At 40.3% G+C, this 17,387-nt stretch overlaps 1 long non-coding RNA gene across 1 annotated transcript in view; it reads left to right on the forward strand.

Annotated features, from left to right (window-relative positions):
* LOC115148870 (uncharacterized) overlaps window positions 1-8,298 on the forward strand; it is a 36,493-nt gene extending 28,195 nt beyond the window's left edge. Inside the window, exon 5 of the long non-coding RNA XR_003866758.1 lies at window positions 7,288-8,298. This is a non-coding gene — a long non-coding RNA (uncharacterized LOC115148870). The remainder of the gene's footprint in view (window positions 1-7,287) is intronic.
* The last annotated feature ends 9,089 nt before the right edge of the window (window positions 8,299-17,387 follow it).

Here is a 17,387-nt window from a genome sequence, read left to right on the forward strand (position 1 = left end):
GTCTTTCTGGGTACGTCTCTAAGTAATTTGCACACCTGGAATGTACAACATTTACACATTTTTATTTTTTTTATTTTATTTCACCTTTATTTAACCAGGTAGGCAAGTTGAGAACAAGTTCTCATTTACAATTGCGACCTGGCCAAGATAAAGCAAAGCAGTTCGACAACATACAAAAACACAGAGTTACACATGGAGTAAAACAACATACAATCAATGATGCAGTAGAAAAAAATAAGACTATATACAATGTGAGCAAATGATGTGAGATAATGGAGGTAAAGGCAAAAAAATGCCATGGTGGCAAAGTAAATAAAGTATGGCAAGAAAAAAAAAAGAAAAAAAAGAAATAAATAAAAAATAAAAAATAAAAAATTTCAATTCTTCAAGCTCTGTCAAGTGGGTTGTATATCGTTGTTAGACAGCCATTTTCAAGTCTTGACATAGATTTTCAGGCTGATTTAAGCCACTCAGGAATATTCACTGTCTTCTTGGTAAGCAACTCAAGTGTAGATTTGGTCTTGTGTTTTAGGTTATTGTCCAGCGGAACGGTGAATTTGACTCGAGCCATTTTAGCTTCTAATTTTTATTAACTTGTAAACATTTCTAAAAACATAAGTCCACGTTGACATTATAGGGTATTATGTGTAGGCCAGTGACACAAAATCTCAATTTAATCCATCCAGGCTGTAACACAACAAAATGTGGAAAAGGCCAAGGGGTGTGAATACCTTCTGAAGGCATTGTGTCTGCTGATATCTCTGCTGTCGCTATGGGTGTATCACAACAGTTTCTAACATATTTATCTATGCACAGTTCATGAAAACAGACCCCCTGTATCTCTTAGTAATTGATGAGGAAACGGCTCTTCCAGGCCCCAACGGTTTTCCTGTACAGCCAGTTATTATATAGTACAAGGGTCCTAACTTGACTGTTAACGTTGTGACATGTTTTTATACCTATAGTATTCATATTTTATAGTCTTCAGACAGATATACAGTTTCTGTCCATTTTTAACCCATTGTTGTTTATTTACCCAAACAAACAAGAATGACTATTGCATCATTGCAAATGCTGTGCTTACAAATCTTATTTTTTATTGTATTTATTTTTTATAGTATATGTTGGAGCTTTTAAGTGAGTTGAAATAACAGTTAACTGACTTCTCAAGTTTTATTAAATCAAATTGATCTCGTTTATAGATTTGAAATTCTCCTATTTTTTCATTGAACATTCTCAAATAAATCAAAGCCATATTTGTATTGGTATTTTATAGTTTAACGATTTAGCCATATTTACTCTCTTGCTCACTGTTCCTCCGTTCCCTCGTCGTTTTATATTGTTTTGTTTCATCACCATTGTGTACAATTGAATTTCAAGAAGCTGACTCTACCATGTCTGCCTCAAAAGGAAAGAGGTGTGAAAGCATTAAGTCATGTCATTCCTTATTTGGTTATTGTGAATGAAGCGTCCTTTGGACTTGAGGTGATTTCACTCTGACATGATATGACAGTGTTCATTTCCCTCTTATTATTATTCAGTCAGGTGAGCCATTTATCGTAAATGCAAAGATACATATAGGTCAATGCCCTTTTAACCTCACATAGAGAAACATAACGAAACATTTAAGTACTGGCAAAGAGCTGTTAAAAGCAAATGTTTAAACACATGTTGTTGGACTATTTTCAACTTGTAAAGAGAGATTTCTCTATTGCTCAGCCCGTTGGCTGTTGTTCACATGTGAATGTATCAGAAAGATTTCATAAAAATCTTTTTGGCATTAAACAACCTAATCTGTGTGGCTCAGACAGACAGTTTGGCCCAGGAGATTTGAGGATGTGCCCTTTTGATTTGAGTCCATCTGAACATCTGCTGAACAATAGGCCGAGGAAGGAACCTCTGTCACACAACTTAAAAATAACCATTATATACGCCGTAAATTCGCCTCTCACAAGTCATAGCATGACGTTTAATGAGAGATCACTTCTCGCCAACAAAATCTATTCCCATCGATCATTTAGGTCATTTTGAAAACATATACCTAAACAATATTCTAAATTATTTTAAAAAGAAAAGTATATGTGGGTAAATTCTATTTAGATTTCAAAATTGAAACACAATTGAAAGGAGATGTACTTGCTCCATACATCTGCAAGTAATATATGTAGTAATACAACACATCTCAATCATTTTTTGATGGATTGTTAAACAATAATAGAAAGGTTTGATATGATGTGGTGGTCCTGATAAGACATGTAGCTACCCGTATATTATATTTCATGATGATGCCTCCTCATCAAAAGAGAGTACTTTTCCTTTCATGGTTGTCATGTTTGATTAGAATGTGCCCCTCTCATCTCATTTAGCTTCTGATTGAACTCTTCTGATTTAAGTGGTGTTGGAGTGCCCGTAGGACGCACTCTTTCCTCTGGTCCAAAATAAATATCCCAATGCTCCAGGGCATTGATTGGGGACGTTGCCCTGTGTAGGGTGCCGTCTTTTTGGATGGGACGTTAAATGGGTGTCCTGACTCTCTGTGGTCACTAAAGATCCCATGGCACTTATCGTAAGAGTAGGGGTGTTAACCCCGGTGTCCTGGCTTTTTTTATCTGTCCTTTACACCAGCATGGTCACCCCAGCTTCCAATTGGCTCATTCATCCACCCTCCCCCCTGTAACTATTCTCCAGGTCGTTGCTGTAAATTAGAATGTGTTCTCAGTCAACTTACCTGGTAAAATAAAAAATCAATAAAACATTCAACTCATAAATAGACGCTGGCATTATGGTTGTGTAGTTGTGTAGTAATGCCAGCATTACACAACCATAAATACACAAGCTTTCATCACATCCTATCCGTGTTTATTGTTGCCAAACCATTCATAAACAAATCACAGTGGATAGAGCTTATCATGCTACTTCCTGTGTGATCTGATGTCCCACAGCTGCATGGCACCCCAGACTCATCATAACACCCCCCCCCCCCCCCCCCCCCCAAGTCTCAATGACGACTCATGTGGCGTAATCAGACAGCCAGCATGTTTTTTTGGTTACATTCCCCCTTTACTTCCCTCTCCTATCTCTGATAAGAGACCAGTCAATGTGGTTGGGATTCAGACACCCATTGGAGGAAACACACACACACACACACACACATCATTGCAAGTTCCTTACTAGAACTGGATAGATTGGTTGTTTTCCTGTGTTAAACATGCTAGATAAGCGTCAGTAAGGAGAGCTCAGTGATTCGATATTAATTCCACCCCTAGCCCCAGCCTGAGGGATTGTTGGTGTGTCTAGTAGGGATGTGTGTTTAGGCTGTTTAGACTGGGGTGGTGGTGAGACTGGCGGATTATTCAAGATGTTCAACACAACAGCCAGATCACGTGGGAATGAAAAGGTTCTTGATGATTTTATTGTAGGGGTTCAGGTGCTGATTCAGTGTCTGCAGGACTACAGCGTGGCTGGTCTAGGTCAAGGATTTCTATAAGGTTTGAGTCGTTGTGGCTATGTCCTCCTCCTCGGTGGCTTGAGAAAGCTTACGTGGTTCACCTTCACAGCAAAAATAAAGCAACATTTGGGAACCATTGGTCCATGTTAGCTGTGCGTGTGTGTTTTGTAGCACTTACACACTTACTGTAGCTATACTTTACTTACATTTTTGTTTATCTTGAAAGCAGCAGAGGAAGTCGCTAGTTGATAATCATTCACCTTGATCGAAGCCCATCTAATTACCACAGTCAATCAGCCACTGTAACATGTAGTTTATTGTAATTCAGTAATCCTTCAGATTGGGTGTCAATGGAGGGGATTATTGGTGAGAGGTCCGTTGATATGCTGGGGGTGCTGTGGTGAAAATCCAGGCTGACTGGGGTCTCCCTGTGAATGATAGAGTGATGGAGAAGGGGGAACAGGGGTCCTCTCCATGAGAAAGCACTCATTTCCATGTGAGTCCATCGCTCAGTGTGGAGCACATTATCAGCACAATGCCCATGCAGATGGCCTTTCCTGCCCCTGAGACCAACTAACAATACACAGTAGGCTTAGCCCTGTGAGCCCTGCCCAGAGGGAGTGCTCGGAGGTTCGAGAGAGAGAGAGATGTGGCTAATTGTGTTGGTATCAGTAACTGCCCAGTTATAAAACTCTGACAGAGAATGATCCACATTTCCTCAGTAATTTAATCAGAATTTTACCAGATACTAAGTAATTGTTCCAAATGAAGGTGCATTTTAGGCCTAACCTAAATGAGTTACATTTAGGTTAAGTTTGATTCTTATGATGACTACTCACCTCTCACAAGACTTTATTTGCGAGGCCAAAATCAAATCAAAGTTAAATGAATGGTTTTGAGTGGAACCCCTTCATGTTTATTCCAGGGTTAATAGATTACATCCCAGAATGCACTTCACTGGTCCTATAAATAGCCAGAGCCTCTTTAAGAAATATGAGCAAATTCTTCCTATTAATGCATTCTGCAGGGAGGGTGGGGGTTGTTTGAGGGTTTTGGATAGGGCTGGGTGGTTGGGGGTGTTTTTTTGCAGGGAGGGCCGACAGGGCAGACCACAGGATTTTCCCCCTTACGTTGTTAGTTGTTAGTCACTGGCTACTGAGAATGAAGGCTGGGAGGGACGGGTCACCTAAGAAAGCCCTCACAAAGATGGCATTGATCAAGCCAATGGCCAGCCGGGCCAGCTCTCTCTAGAAGAAACACAGTCAGATCCCTCATTTAGGAGGACAAGAGAGAGGGATGGAGAGAGTGAGGGATGGCGAGCCAGATTGGCGGTGACGGTTTTTATAACGGCGTCGTTAAGTTTAATGCAAGTCATAGCGGGGAGCCCGTTTTCTCATCTCCTCTCATTATGATTACGTGTCATGGCTCTCCTCAAATGACAGATTTCTCTCAATCGGAGAGGGATTGAGAAATACACAAGAACTTAGAGAGTTTGCTCGGTCTGTCCAGAGCTCAGAAAATAATATGACTTATTAAGTGGAAGATATTAGGTAATATTTTTTATTTATTTAATTTGTGTTTAACCTGCAAAGACCTTCGCGGCTAGAAAACCTCTTTTGCGAGGGCGACGTTGCAAGTGGTCAGTAGGAAAAATGGTACAGGTGATATGTACAGTGTCTTCAGAAAGTATTCATACCCCTTGACTTACTCAAATTTTTTTTGTTACAATTCAAAATTGATTAAATATACTTTTTTTTCTCACCCATCTAAGCACAATACCCCCTAATAAGTTAGATTTTTATTTTTAATCTTTGCACATTTATTGTTAATTAAATACAGAAATATCTCATTTACATAAGTATTCACATCCCTGAGTCAATACATGTTAGAATCACCTTTCACGGCGATTACAGCTGTGAGCCTTTCTGGGGAAGTCTCTTAGAGCTTTGCACAACTGAAAATTCTTCAAGCTGTGTTAAGTTGGTTGTTGATCATTGCTAGAAAGCCATTTTCAAGTATTGATATAGATTTTTAAGCCTGTTTAATTTAAAACTTTAACTAGGCCACTCGGGAACATTTTAATGTCGTCTTGGTAAGCAACTCAAGTGTGTTTGTCCTTATGGTTTAGGTCTCCCAGTGTCTGGTGGAAAGTAGATTGAACCAGGTTTTCCTCTATGATTTTTGCCTGTGCTTAGCTCCATTGCATAAATGGTTTATCCTGAAACAACTCCCCAGTCCTTAATGATTACAAGCATACTCATAACATTATGCAGCCACCACTATACTTGAAAATATGGAGAGTAGTACTCAGTAATGTGCTGTATTGGATTTGCCCCAAACATAACACTTTTTATTCAAGACAAAAAGTGAATTGCTTTGCCACATTTATTTGCAATGTTACTTTAGTGCCTTGTTGCAAACAGCATGAATGTTTTGTCATATTTATTCTGTGCAAGCTCCCTTCTTTACATTCTGTCAATGAGGTTAGTATTGTGGAGTAACTACAATGTTGTTGATCCATCCTCAGTTTTCTCTTATCACAGCCATTAAACTCTGTTTTAAAGTCACTATTGGCCTCATGGTGAAATCTCTGAGCGGCTTCATTCTCTCCAGCAACGGAGTTGGGAAGGACGCCTGTATCTTTGTAGTGACTGGGTGTATTGATACACCATCCATAGTGTAATTAATAACTTCACCATGCTCAAATGGATATTCAATGTCTGTTTTTTTACATTTCTTTTTAGCATGAGCTGGCGCACATCCAGAGAAAACTATTTTGTGTAGAGGTGCTGACTAACGGCGAATGAACTACAAGCTATAAAATGTAATAAAGAGAGTCAAACACTCTCTATATATAAAACTCCCAGTAATTTAATGGGTAAAACACCGTTTCGGCATCACTGTGCCTTCTTCAGGGTAATGTCATGAATACTTGAATCAGGTTATGTAGACAAACAATAGTGACAATGACAATAGTGAGGGTTGTGTACATAATTATTAGGTTGATTAAGTGAAACTGTTAAAAGACAATAGTTTCAGCATATTGCATATATTAGGCTATTGTTATCATATGGAAACATAATTAGATATTGTACATAATATTAGCATCAACATCCATTATTGTTGAATTTAATTTCACATGTATATTTAATAGTTTCCAATTTCATAACATTTTTGTTAAATGTAATTTTTGGTTCAACCATCATGCACAGTAAGCTTCTTTTTTTAAATTCAGTCTAACATTTTCAATTCAGGCTGTAACACATCAACATGTGATAAAAGTCAAGAGATGTGAATACTTTCTGAAAGCACTGTGTAACACATTGAGGGCATCTGAAGGGCCACTGGTACACAGTGTTCTGTTCTCTGTCTGTGTTTTATGGTACAGATGAATAAGAGTGGGGGAGATGGGGGTGAAGTAGGGGGTCAGATTAATACTCTGGGTCCGGTGTCGTGTGTCGGGCCCTTCAGTTTGGTGTGATCTCTTCGCACGACATGCTACTTCCTGCTATATTCATCCCTGATTCATTTGTTTTGGTCTCCTGTTCCCTCCTACCTAGACAACCCACCCGGCCATCAAAACTTGGCTTCATATGTTCATGTCCAAGATGTGGAGCTACTCATCTATTTATGAATCAGTTTGTTTTATTCTGTGATCCTTTTAGCCTTGTTGATGAATTCAGCCACAAACAACGATTGTATTGTATGCCTTGATATAACAGCACAATTCCTGTCTGATCTTAGTCAGCATCATGAGTGTTTTGTATAATGTAGCATCAGACTGTGGTCTGTTATGATGCTCAAGTCTGTATGATGCTGACTTCAGCACTTCTCCCCAGAGCTTGAAGACCAGTCATCAAAGAACAGTCGAGTCCAACTCTGATCCTCCTGAGTCCTGAGTCACAGGCCTGCTTTACGGCTCTCCCTGTCCGTTTATAAGAACACGAAGCAGGGCAGGGCACAGCTCCAACTAAGGCCACTCATTCAACATTAACACAAACAAAGCAATTGTAAAAGTGCCCATTCAGAACAATGGCAGCCAAGCTAATGAGTCAAAGGATGTGTTTTAGTAGGGGTTTGTGTGTAAATAGGGGTTATTTATAAAAACGTACCGTAAAACTGTTTTATATTTACTACCTGTTGTTCCCAACGGGTAATTTCCCCATACAAAGAGCATAGACTAAATAACAACTATTGGCTCTTTTATACATATTTAACACCTAGAGGCAGACATCGGTGTTCAATTTGATTAGATTAGATTTTTCTTATTTTCTTTGACAAATGAATGGAAGAATCTGTTACTTGATTGTACTTGCATGTTATTTAGTAATTATTGATCATTCTTTGCATGTTTAGTCATTTTTCCCATTGGTCATCAACTAATGGTTTTAAATGTTTTATGTTTTGTTTATTTATATTGAGAATCTAAATGTAGTTACTGTTTTTCAATGTTTTTGGTTGATTGACCATAAATACCTTTTCGCCTGAGGTAATAACAGTGGTTGTAAAGCTCTTGTACTAGCAATAAAAAAAATGCTATTTTGTAGTGAAAATAGCTAAAACAGTATTGTTGTAGCGTTAGGAGGGGGCCAAGGAAGTAGGTCTGAACAGCACTTTCACTGGCTGTCTGTATGTTAGACAGACACACATCCTGCCCAATGTGTATGCACAACATAGCCCTAGCCTGAAACCTAAAACTAACTATTACTGTGCACAAAATGTTGTTACTTGTTATTTTTAAAGTGTTGTAATGTAAGCACTACAGGAAATGGGGAGGGGGGGAGCACACGCCCCCATCCACATCGATGGGGCAGCAGTTGAAAAGGTTGAGTCCCTCAACTCCTCAAAAAGTTCTATATCTGCACCTTTGAGAGCATCTTGACTGACTGCATCACTGCTTGGTATGGCAACAGCACCTCAATCGCATTGCGGCTACAGAGGGTGGTGCGGACAGCCCAGTACATCACTGGGGCTGAGCTCCCTGCCATCCAGAATTTGATTTGATATTAGGCGGTGTGAATGGAAGGGCCGGAAAATCGTTAGACTCCAGCCACCCAAGCCATAGACTGCTCTCTCTGCTCCCGTACGACAAGTGGTGCCAGTGTATCAAGTCTGACACCGACAGCCTCAATAATAGTTTATATCCCCAAGCCATTAGACTGCTAAATAGCTGACAGAATGGCTACACATGCACACACATACACACAATCATAATTTACTCTGCTGCTACTCTGTTTATCATATATCCTGATGCCTAGTCACCTTACCTGTATACATACATGTATTTACATCTATCACTCCAGTATCCCTGCACATTGTGAATGGTATTGGAACTGACTCTATATAAAGCTTCTTACTTTCTTGTTTTCTTCTTATTTTTATTTCCTTTGTGTTTTTGTTCTACCTTATGTTATTTTTAGTGCTACATTCAGTACGGTTACATGCACACAATAATGTGGTAATTGTGGATAGTCAGATTAGTATAATAATTTGATTAAAACGTTTACATGTTTTGCAAGAAGAATGTTTCTCTAATAATCCTTTTTACATGGACACACGTGAAATCAGGCTACTTCATGCCACTCTGTTAAATTCCCGAAAATCGCCAATCAAAACGATCGTTCTACCACAGCGACCATTTTGGGGAAGCGTATTTGATTCTGAGTTGGGACATATAAAGGTTGTATGTGAAAACGACTTCTAAGACACGTACATTCAGTTGTTCCGAACTCACTTCACTCGCACTAAAGAGGGAGGCTTGCTTGGCTGCTGCTAGCACATGCCAAGATCAAATGTATTTATTTTATTCAACTTTTATCAAATACACCACTGGAATGCCGTTTAAGGTGTTACATGTCCTAATAATTTGAAAGATTGGTCAGAAAAACAGGTGCATGCTTACTTCGATTTTGACTTTACACCGATTAAAATAAGCATAGTAAGGCGTTTACATGCCCATTGTATAATCTACCTACTGCCGTAATCAGTTTAATACCGAATTATGACTGTGCATGTAAACCTACTAATTTATATTGATTACTGCATTGTTGCAGTTTGCAAGAAAGGCATTTCACTGTACTTGTGCACGTGACATAAATCTTGAAAGTTAAAGTAGAACATACTGTACAGTATTTCACAGTGGAAGACTGTCTTGCTGCCTGTGGTTTTCTCCAGCTCCATAGTAACCTATGTGGTGACCTGTGTGTTGTCAAAGCAGACAATCAACAAGGTGAACATTATAGGAGCCGCACGTACAGTCACCCATTATTCACAGGATACTGTATAAACCCCACATATTCAGCATTGTTCTGTCATAGATTTGTTACTTACGTAATTGGTTTGCTGACCGTGATACTGAAATGGTGTGGTGAGTTTGCCACAATAAATAAGGCATTTGTGATATCTAGGTTAGTAGTGTGGGCATCGATCAATGGGATAGGCCGGGCACCACAGGATGAAGAATGACTGGACTCTGGCCCCCCCCCCCCTTCCTGGCCTCCCCTGGGTCCCAACTCCCTATGTCCATCCGCCTGTTATAACAGTCTGGAAAGGCCAGCAGCACAGTCACTGAGTGAGACAGACCTCTCACCTCATCACACCTCAGCCACTCACAGGCTAAGACCCAGGGGGTTGTTGGGGACTGTTTTATAGGACTACATGCATGGCAGGTGACAGGAATAACAGAGTGCTATATATAATTGGTGCTCTTTGTTTCCCGGCAGTGGGCACCCCAGGGGGCAGGCAGTGTGTTTAGCTGACTGTCCCTCCCAGCAGACCCATGCTGATAAGTCATTTCCAAAAAAGAAATTATCTCATCCCTTCTTCCCTCCCTCCCTCCCTCCCTTCTTTCTTCTTTGTTTAAGGCTCCCTCCTTTTTGTGAATGTGATTGAGTGTATGTGTGTGTGTGTGTGTGTGTGTGTGTGCGTCTGCCACAGATGGCTGGGGAGCAGGCAGGGTTGTGATAAACACCCTGGCTGGGTAGTACTAGGGGGATCTCCATCCAGGAGCGGGCTCCATGCCTTAGTGATGAAGTCATTGGGAAAGAGCCTGATTCAACTGGACCAGATACGGCTGACAGAGTGAGACATGGAATTAGAGGGACACGCTCTGTTTTTTTCCACCACCGTATCTTTCACTGTAATTCAACTAACGTATTGCTTCTACTATCATTAACAGTATTTTATTTGACCACATAACAGCAATTCTACAGTTTGTATTACAGTGTGAACAAAACAAATGAACTGTGTGAATAAGTGATTTGAAACTTTACATTGAAATACTTTAATTGGCCCGTAAGTCAAATTAGATGGGCACCTTTTATGTGAATGGTTTAATCATTGATATTCAGAGGTGTGACAAAGACTTGCAGGTTTCAGTTTCTCAGGTCAGACAGACACAATGCCATTAACACCAAGCCTGAGTTGTGGATGTAGGCCTATCTGGTTCTACTGGCGGAAGTGTTATGTTTGATGTGAACTTGGGTTCTGATGGTCTTATGTTGTACAAGCTCTTTGTTGGTATGTTGTAACCAGTTGGATCTGGCCAGGTTAGCTACCTGAACTAGCTGTCATGTCCTGCCTATGAGTTGGAGGTGTGTGTATAGCTGTGTATGATCATGCCAATAGTGTTCATGTGTGCTTGTTGAGAGTAAAAAGGTGTGAGAGAGTAGTTGTGCTTGTGTGTGTATTTTTTATTTTATTTTTATTTAACCTTTATTTAACTAGGCAAGTCAGTTAAGAACAAATTGTTATTTACAATGACGGCCTACCAAAAGGCAAAAGGCCTCCTGCGGGGACGGGGGCTGGGATTAACAAAATGCATACAATATAAATATAGGACAAAACACACATCACGACAAGAGAGACAACACAACACTACATAAAGAGAGACCTAAGACAATAACATAGCAAGGCAGCAACACATGACAACACAGCATGGTAGCAGCACAAAACATGGCACAAACATTATTGGGCACAGTCAACAGCACAAAGGTCAAGAAGGTAGAGACAACATGTCTCTGTGTGTAAGAGAGCAAGTGTGTGTGTGCCCCTCTCCCTCCTCAGAGGTGGCAACCTGAGCTGTGTGTGTGTGTAGGGCAGCTTCAGAAGAGGCCAGGGGTCATAGGTTACCTCTGACTCATGTTCTGTGGAATTTGGTCTCAAGGAAATGAAGAAAAAAAAAGTTTTTTTTCTTCTTCTCCGTAACAGCATCAGGAAATAATAGCAAATAACAAATCGGAATGTTAATGATGGTCACAAATTAACCCTTACATGTTTTGTCCTCTATGTAAGAGGTGGATGTGGTGGTAGTGGTTTGAGGAAGGAAGCAAGTCTGATTTCCCTCCAAAACCCCCCATCTATCTCCTTGTGAGATCTTAAGAACACGGTTCAGCACTTGAGCAATTCACACCTCCCTGGCAATTTATCAATGAGCTGCTTTCCTCCTTGTTGTGACTTAGCCGTGAGTAGGCAGACAGACCTTTTTCTCAGCTAGACTGGGCACTCAAAACACTGACAGCGGCTATCTGATTTGGCACGGCTTGTTTCATACAGGCAGACATCTATATCATGATGCATTATGTACTAATCATTTCCATTTATCTAAGCGGGGCCTAGGCCCTACCCCTTACTTGTCAGCATGTGGACATGTAGGAGTAGTCCCCAGGTCTGCTGGCAGGCCTTCAGTCACAGCCTCTCGTCTCCTCCATCATTAGACAGAACACTGTTGATTTGACCAGTTGACCATCAGCGTCTGGAATATGAAGTGCTTTTTGTGTTGTTGAGGTTTTTTCAGTCATAACAAGCATTCATTGATTCATTGTGTGGGAGTAGAGTCAGTAGGCAACCTGGGAGAGTGTGTGTGTGTGTGTGTGTGTGTGTGTGTGTTTGTATATTTCAGTGTGTGTGTGATGATACCTCTACCTCTTGTATATCTGAGTCAGTCCTCAGTTCCCACCACTGACCTGAGAGAGTGCAGTGAGCTCACAGGGTGAGGAGAAATAAGATGCATCCTCTGATTGATAAAGTCACCGCTTCCATGTATCTCCGATATGCATCACACAGTTTATATCACTTCATAACGTTAACAAGAGAGTAATTACAAATATCTGATCAAAAGTACATGTGCTGTATATCAATGTAAAAAAAAGTATCCACTCATTGTTTGCTGTAAAAGTGATCTGTTATTTTAGGTTAGTGATACATTACAAGTCATAAAGTCACACCCTGTGTCCTACCTGGCGTCTGCTCCCACGTTCTGTCCACAAAGCTGCTTTAGCGTGGGCTCTGTAGTCCAAACATACCACCTTATCTGGTCAATGGCACCATATATTTGCTCTCAGTGTCGCATATTGATTCAATCTAACCTTAAGTTTTCTCATAAAAATAACCTTGATTTATTTGTCTAAAATAAGTATTTTGCTAACTTTTGATCCCATATAAGTGTCCTTAATAATGAATTTAGGCCTATAGGTTATTGTAGGGTATTTTATTTAACCTTTATATAACTATCTTCAGTTTGATTCTTTTTGTTTGATGTATTTATTTAGGCACTGGTATATTGTGAGTCACTGAATGATGACCCGTCTGGTATAAAAATTATTCAATTGAGGATTTTTCATTTTTTATGAATATCAAATGCGTAAGTTTCAATCGTTTAAATTATCACCAAATATGAAAATGGATATTGTGATGGTATTTTAGGTATTCGAAATTGATATCTTTTTAACCTGCGAATTATAATAGTTTTGTCTCCCGTCAGAGACATTGCAATGTTTTTTCTCCCGTCAGATTGCATCATTTTATTTCTATTTAAACTCCCTTATTATGGTTCACTGAAAATATACTTAACTCATTCAATGTGAGAAATGGAATGTAGCATTCAATGTAGAATAGATTTAGAATGATCTATTAATCAGAATTGACAGAATTGATTCAAATCTATAATTTACATTTGTGATACGTTTTTGTTCAGTTGACTATAATTATGTTTGCTTGTTGTTATTTTAGGGAGAAATGTTATTTTGAAACCATTGACATTATTTTAGCTAGAATCCATAAACATCAATTATGACTGCTCTATTTTATATCCCTATTACGGAAACTAGATAAAAGCCATGTTTCTCCTTAATAGGGAAATCTTGATTTTGTATTTGATTGTTTAGTTAATTCTAAAAGTGTCTATTTTTTTCTTGTTTGCTTTAAATTCTTTCTTTAGTCATTAATATCACATAGATGTATATTTCTCCACCCACTCACACTATTAGACCCACACTGTAGGTGAATAGTAAATATATTGATGTTATAGTATTGTAAACCACATGATTTCAACAAACATGGTGGTTACTAGGTTTGTTCAGTAGCTGTTGAGCAAATAGCAGGAATTTAAAGTTGACTGAATAACACTATTTTATTTGGATTTTAACTAAATACGGCTACTCCCTCTTATGATTAACGAGCCACCAAATTCTTTATGTGGTGACAAAAAGAATTGAAGAGAAAACATTTCATTTAAAAACTCACAGAGAGTAAATCTACTACAACAATGACCAGTCATCACCGTTTTTTTAATGTTTTACATCACAAGCATTTTAATGCATGCCTTCAGAAATCCTACTTTTTCCAGATTCTACATTCTCACTGGTCCTCAACCCTGCACCTTAGAGGCTGCTGCCCTCTGTACATGTACATTGAATCACTGGTCACTTTAACAATGTTTACATACTGTTTTACTCATTTCATATGTGTATATACTGTATTCTAGTCAATGCCATCCTATTCAACTATTGCTGTATATATACTATTCTATACTATGTGTACTACAGATAGATATACTAAATATTCTATCTACATACTGTCCAAAATGTCTATACATCCCGCAATAACATCTGCAAAATATGTGTATGCAACCAATAAAATGTGATTTGATTTTAATGTAACATTTTAAATTCCTCTTCAACAAAAATACATTACAATCACTGTCTGAGCTTCTTACAAAAATACAGCACAAAATAAGGTTTTAAAGATACTCACAGGTGTATATAAAACAATGCAAGATTAGAAGAAACATCTAAGTCCAGAAGGTTCACAAAGCATTGGTCTGTAGAATGTTCTAGAAAGTTTGAGATAGTTCCAAAAGCTCAAAACAGGCAGATGTATGTACATAAGGACACACAGATACAGCCCTAAGGTATTAAAAGCATGTTTATGACTGTTAGGTTTGAGTTTCTGTCTACTTGTTGAGTGTTTGAGTCGGGTTCATGACTCACTATTGCTCATCGTACAGGGCATGAATTGAGCCCGCTTTTTCGCAAACCCTGACTTTCTCTCTTTGTTCTTGGCAGTTAGTTTTTAGTCAGTTGGAAATTGAATCTCATTTGATTTTGGAATGTATTTGTTTGTCTTTGAGTTAAGTTATTACTAGGATTGTTGTACTAGCTAGCATTTTGGAAGCAGTTTGGTTTCTAGGTGTGTAAAAGGTGTTTGGGATTAAATAATTTGTTGGATGAATGGGGTAGGGGACTAAACTTTAATCCACTCTCATCTTCCTCATTTGGTCTTTAGATCCATATTTGGATCTTATTTTGGGTGTTCTTTATTGTGTCAGTTGAGCATGATCCATCTCTAGGCTTCTCTTTGTGATTTGCAGCCTTTTTTCTGTCCATTCATGAGGAGGAAATCGGTAACTCTGTGTTTGGTTAATGATTAAAAGAAACGTAACTGTTGTAAACGCATGCAAACGCTGAAGCTGATACAACTTGTTTTCTCACACAATTAGAGGGAAGGTGTGTGTGCGCGTGAGCGTGTGTGTGTATGTGAGAGAACACACGGACATGTGTGTGTTCAGCATGTAGGGAATTACTGTAGTTTGAAAGAGAAAGTTATCAGTCCTATAAAGTCAGCGCTATAGGACCATGCCCTGCCTTTTGTGAACATACGGTTTGCACTTTGAGTTGTGTCTTGGAACATGCCACCCCCACCCCACCATTACAGAAGGAGTTGGAATGCTTTTAACAATGGTGGTAAAGGGATATAATTGACAGTGTTCTGCCACTAAAGAGTATAAGTGAAGGTCTTTAGTATGTATTTGTTCAGTGATTAATCACTAACTCCTGACTAGGGATGGGCCATTCTCTGTTCCAGAGCATTGTCTCTCTCTCTCTCTCCCTCTCTCTTACTCTATCTCTCTCTCTTACTCTATCTATCGCTCTGTCTCTCTCTCTCTCTTCCTTTCTTCTTTGTGTGTGTGGGGTGGGGGTGGGGGGGTGGGGGTGGGGGGTGGGGGTGGGTGGTAGTGTGCTTGTAGTTGGTGGCTGAATCTTGTAAAGGGTTTTCCTAATATGGGCCGTCTTACTGAGCCTTCTCCTCCTATGGCTGCTAGAGGGCAGGGCCTTCCCCCTCTCTCAGCCAGTGATGACACAGGCACGACTCACTTCCTCATTAATTGGCTGAAACCAGTTCTTACAGGAACCGCCGGTGATAAATGTGAGAGTTCTGAGAAGTCATTCATTTCTCCTCGCTCGCTGCAGCCAAGAGGAGAGGAGCAGTGCAGGGGAGTTGAACGGGTTCACGGATGTGTGGGTGCCGGAGCCGCAGTGTGTGTGTCTGTGGATTTAGAGGACAAGCCAACTTTTTCCCCTTTTCTTTCTTTAAAAAAACAACAAAACAAGCTGAAGTGCGTAGGATATGTAGCTCTCAGTACATCTTGTACTTTTCAGTGTTTAATTTTTTTGGGGTCTTTTCTGAATTCCTGTCTGTGGGGATGAGCTGTTTGAGACCGCAGTCTCTCTCTCGCGTGCACACTCTGTGTGGAAGGAGGGAAGCAGGGAGAGAGGAAGGGAGGGGTAAGCAGCACTGTACAGGAGGCAGTGCAGCATGTCTCCCTTTGTTGCTGCCCTTGGCCTGGTGGTGAGTAACAATGATGTGACATGCTCTGTCCCCCCTCCCCTCTCTCTCTCTTTTTTCCCCTCCCTCTCCCTCTCTTTTTCCCTCAATCTGTTGGCTGTGTGGCAGTGCTGTCCCAGGGCTGGGCGCCTCTCTACAGAAGCCCTTCAGGGAGTACTTGGAGGCCCAGAGGGTCAAGATGCACCACTGCACGGGAGAGGGGACCCCAGCCGTAAGTACCTCGTCCTCTACTGCACTCTATCACCTCCCTCTTATTCACCACCTCCCTCATGGAGGGGGCCTTTCTCTGAAGAATGTGTCTCCCTCCCTGTCTTTCGTTTATTCTCTCTCCACTTTTCTTTCTACTTGTCTTTGTTTTCTCTCTCTCTTTCTCTCATTAATTTTCCATTTCAAATGTGCTTTCCTTTCAATCCCTTTTTCTTCTCTCTTTTTTCAATATTTTATTTTCTCAGATTTGTCATCCTTCCATCTCTCCCTGACTGTCTTTCTTCTACAGTAGTGGGATGAATATCAACAGTGCAGATGATACCGTAGTCCAGCAGTAGTAATGTAATAGTACTGTACCTCGGGGCAGCATTTAGAGTGACAGGGAGAGGGTTCGCTGGGTGCATGGCAGGCTTAGGGGGGCTAAGAGGGGCTGGGGCTGAGGGAGAGGAGGCCAGTGTAGGGTCTGGCCGTAGCTCTGGTTGTAGTGTTACCGCTGTTATCACTTAACAGTGTTAGCAGTAGGTATGCTGAGTCATGCTCAGTCTGAGTGGATGGAAGGGTGTGTGTGAGTGGTCAGTCACTCCCCCGTGTCACAGAGTGCCCTGCCTGAACCCATTGCTAGTGCTGACTGGGGACCAGAGACCGGGGCGGGGTCCCCCCAGCCCTGCCAATGACAATCCATCAAAAAAATCAGTCTGGAACAGAAATAGTCAGTTGTAGCTGGAGCCATATCTCTTTGATAGCTTTTTTCATTTTCTCTCCTTCCCTTTCTTTCTCTGTCTCTCGCTCTTGGTCGCTGTCTCCCTTTCTCAAAGTGATTCATTTAAAA

This window comes from Salmo trutta, chromosome 15, assembly GCF_901001165.1.
Source record: "Salmo trutta chromosome 15, fSalTru1.1, whole genome shotgun sequence".
NCBI lineage: Eukaryota > Metazoa > Chordata > Actinopteri > Salmoniformes > Salmonidae > Salmo > Salmo trutta.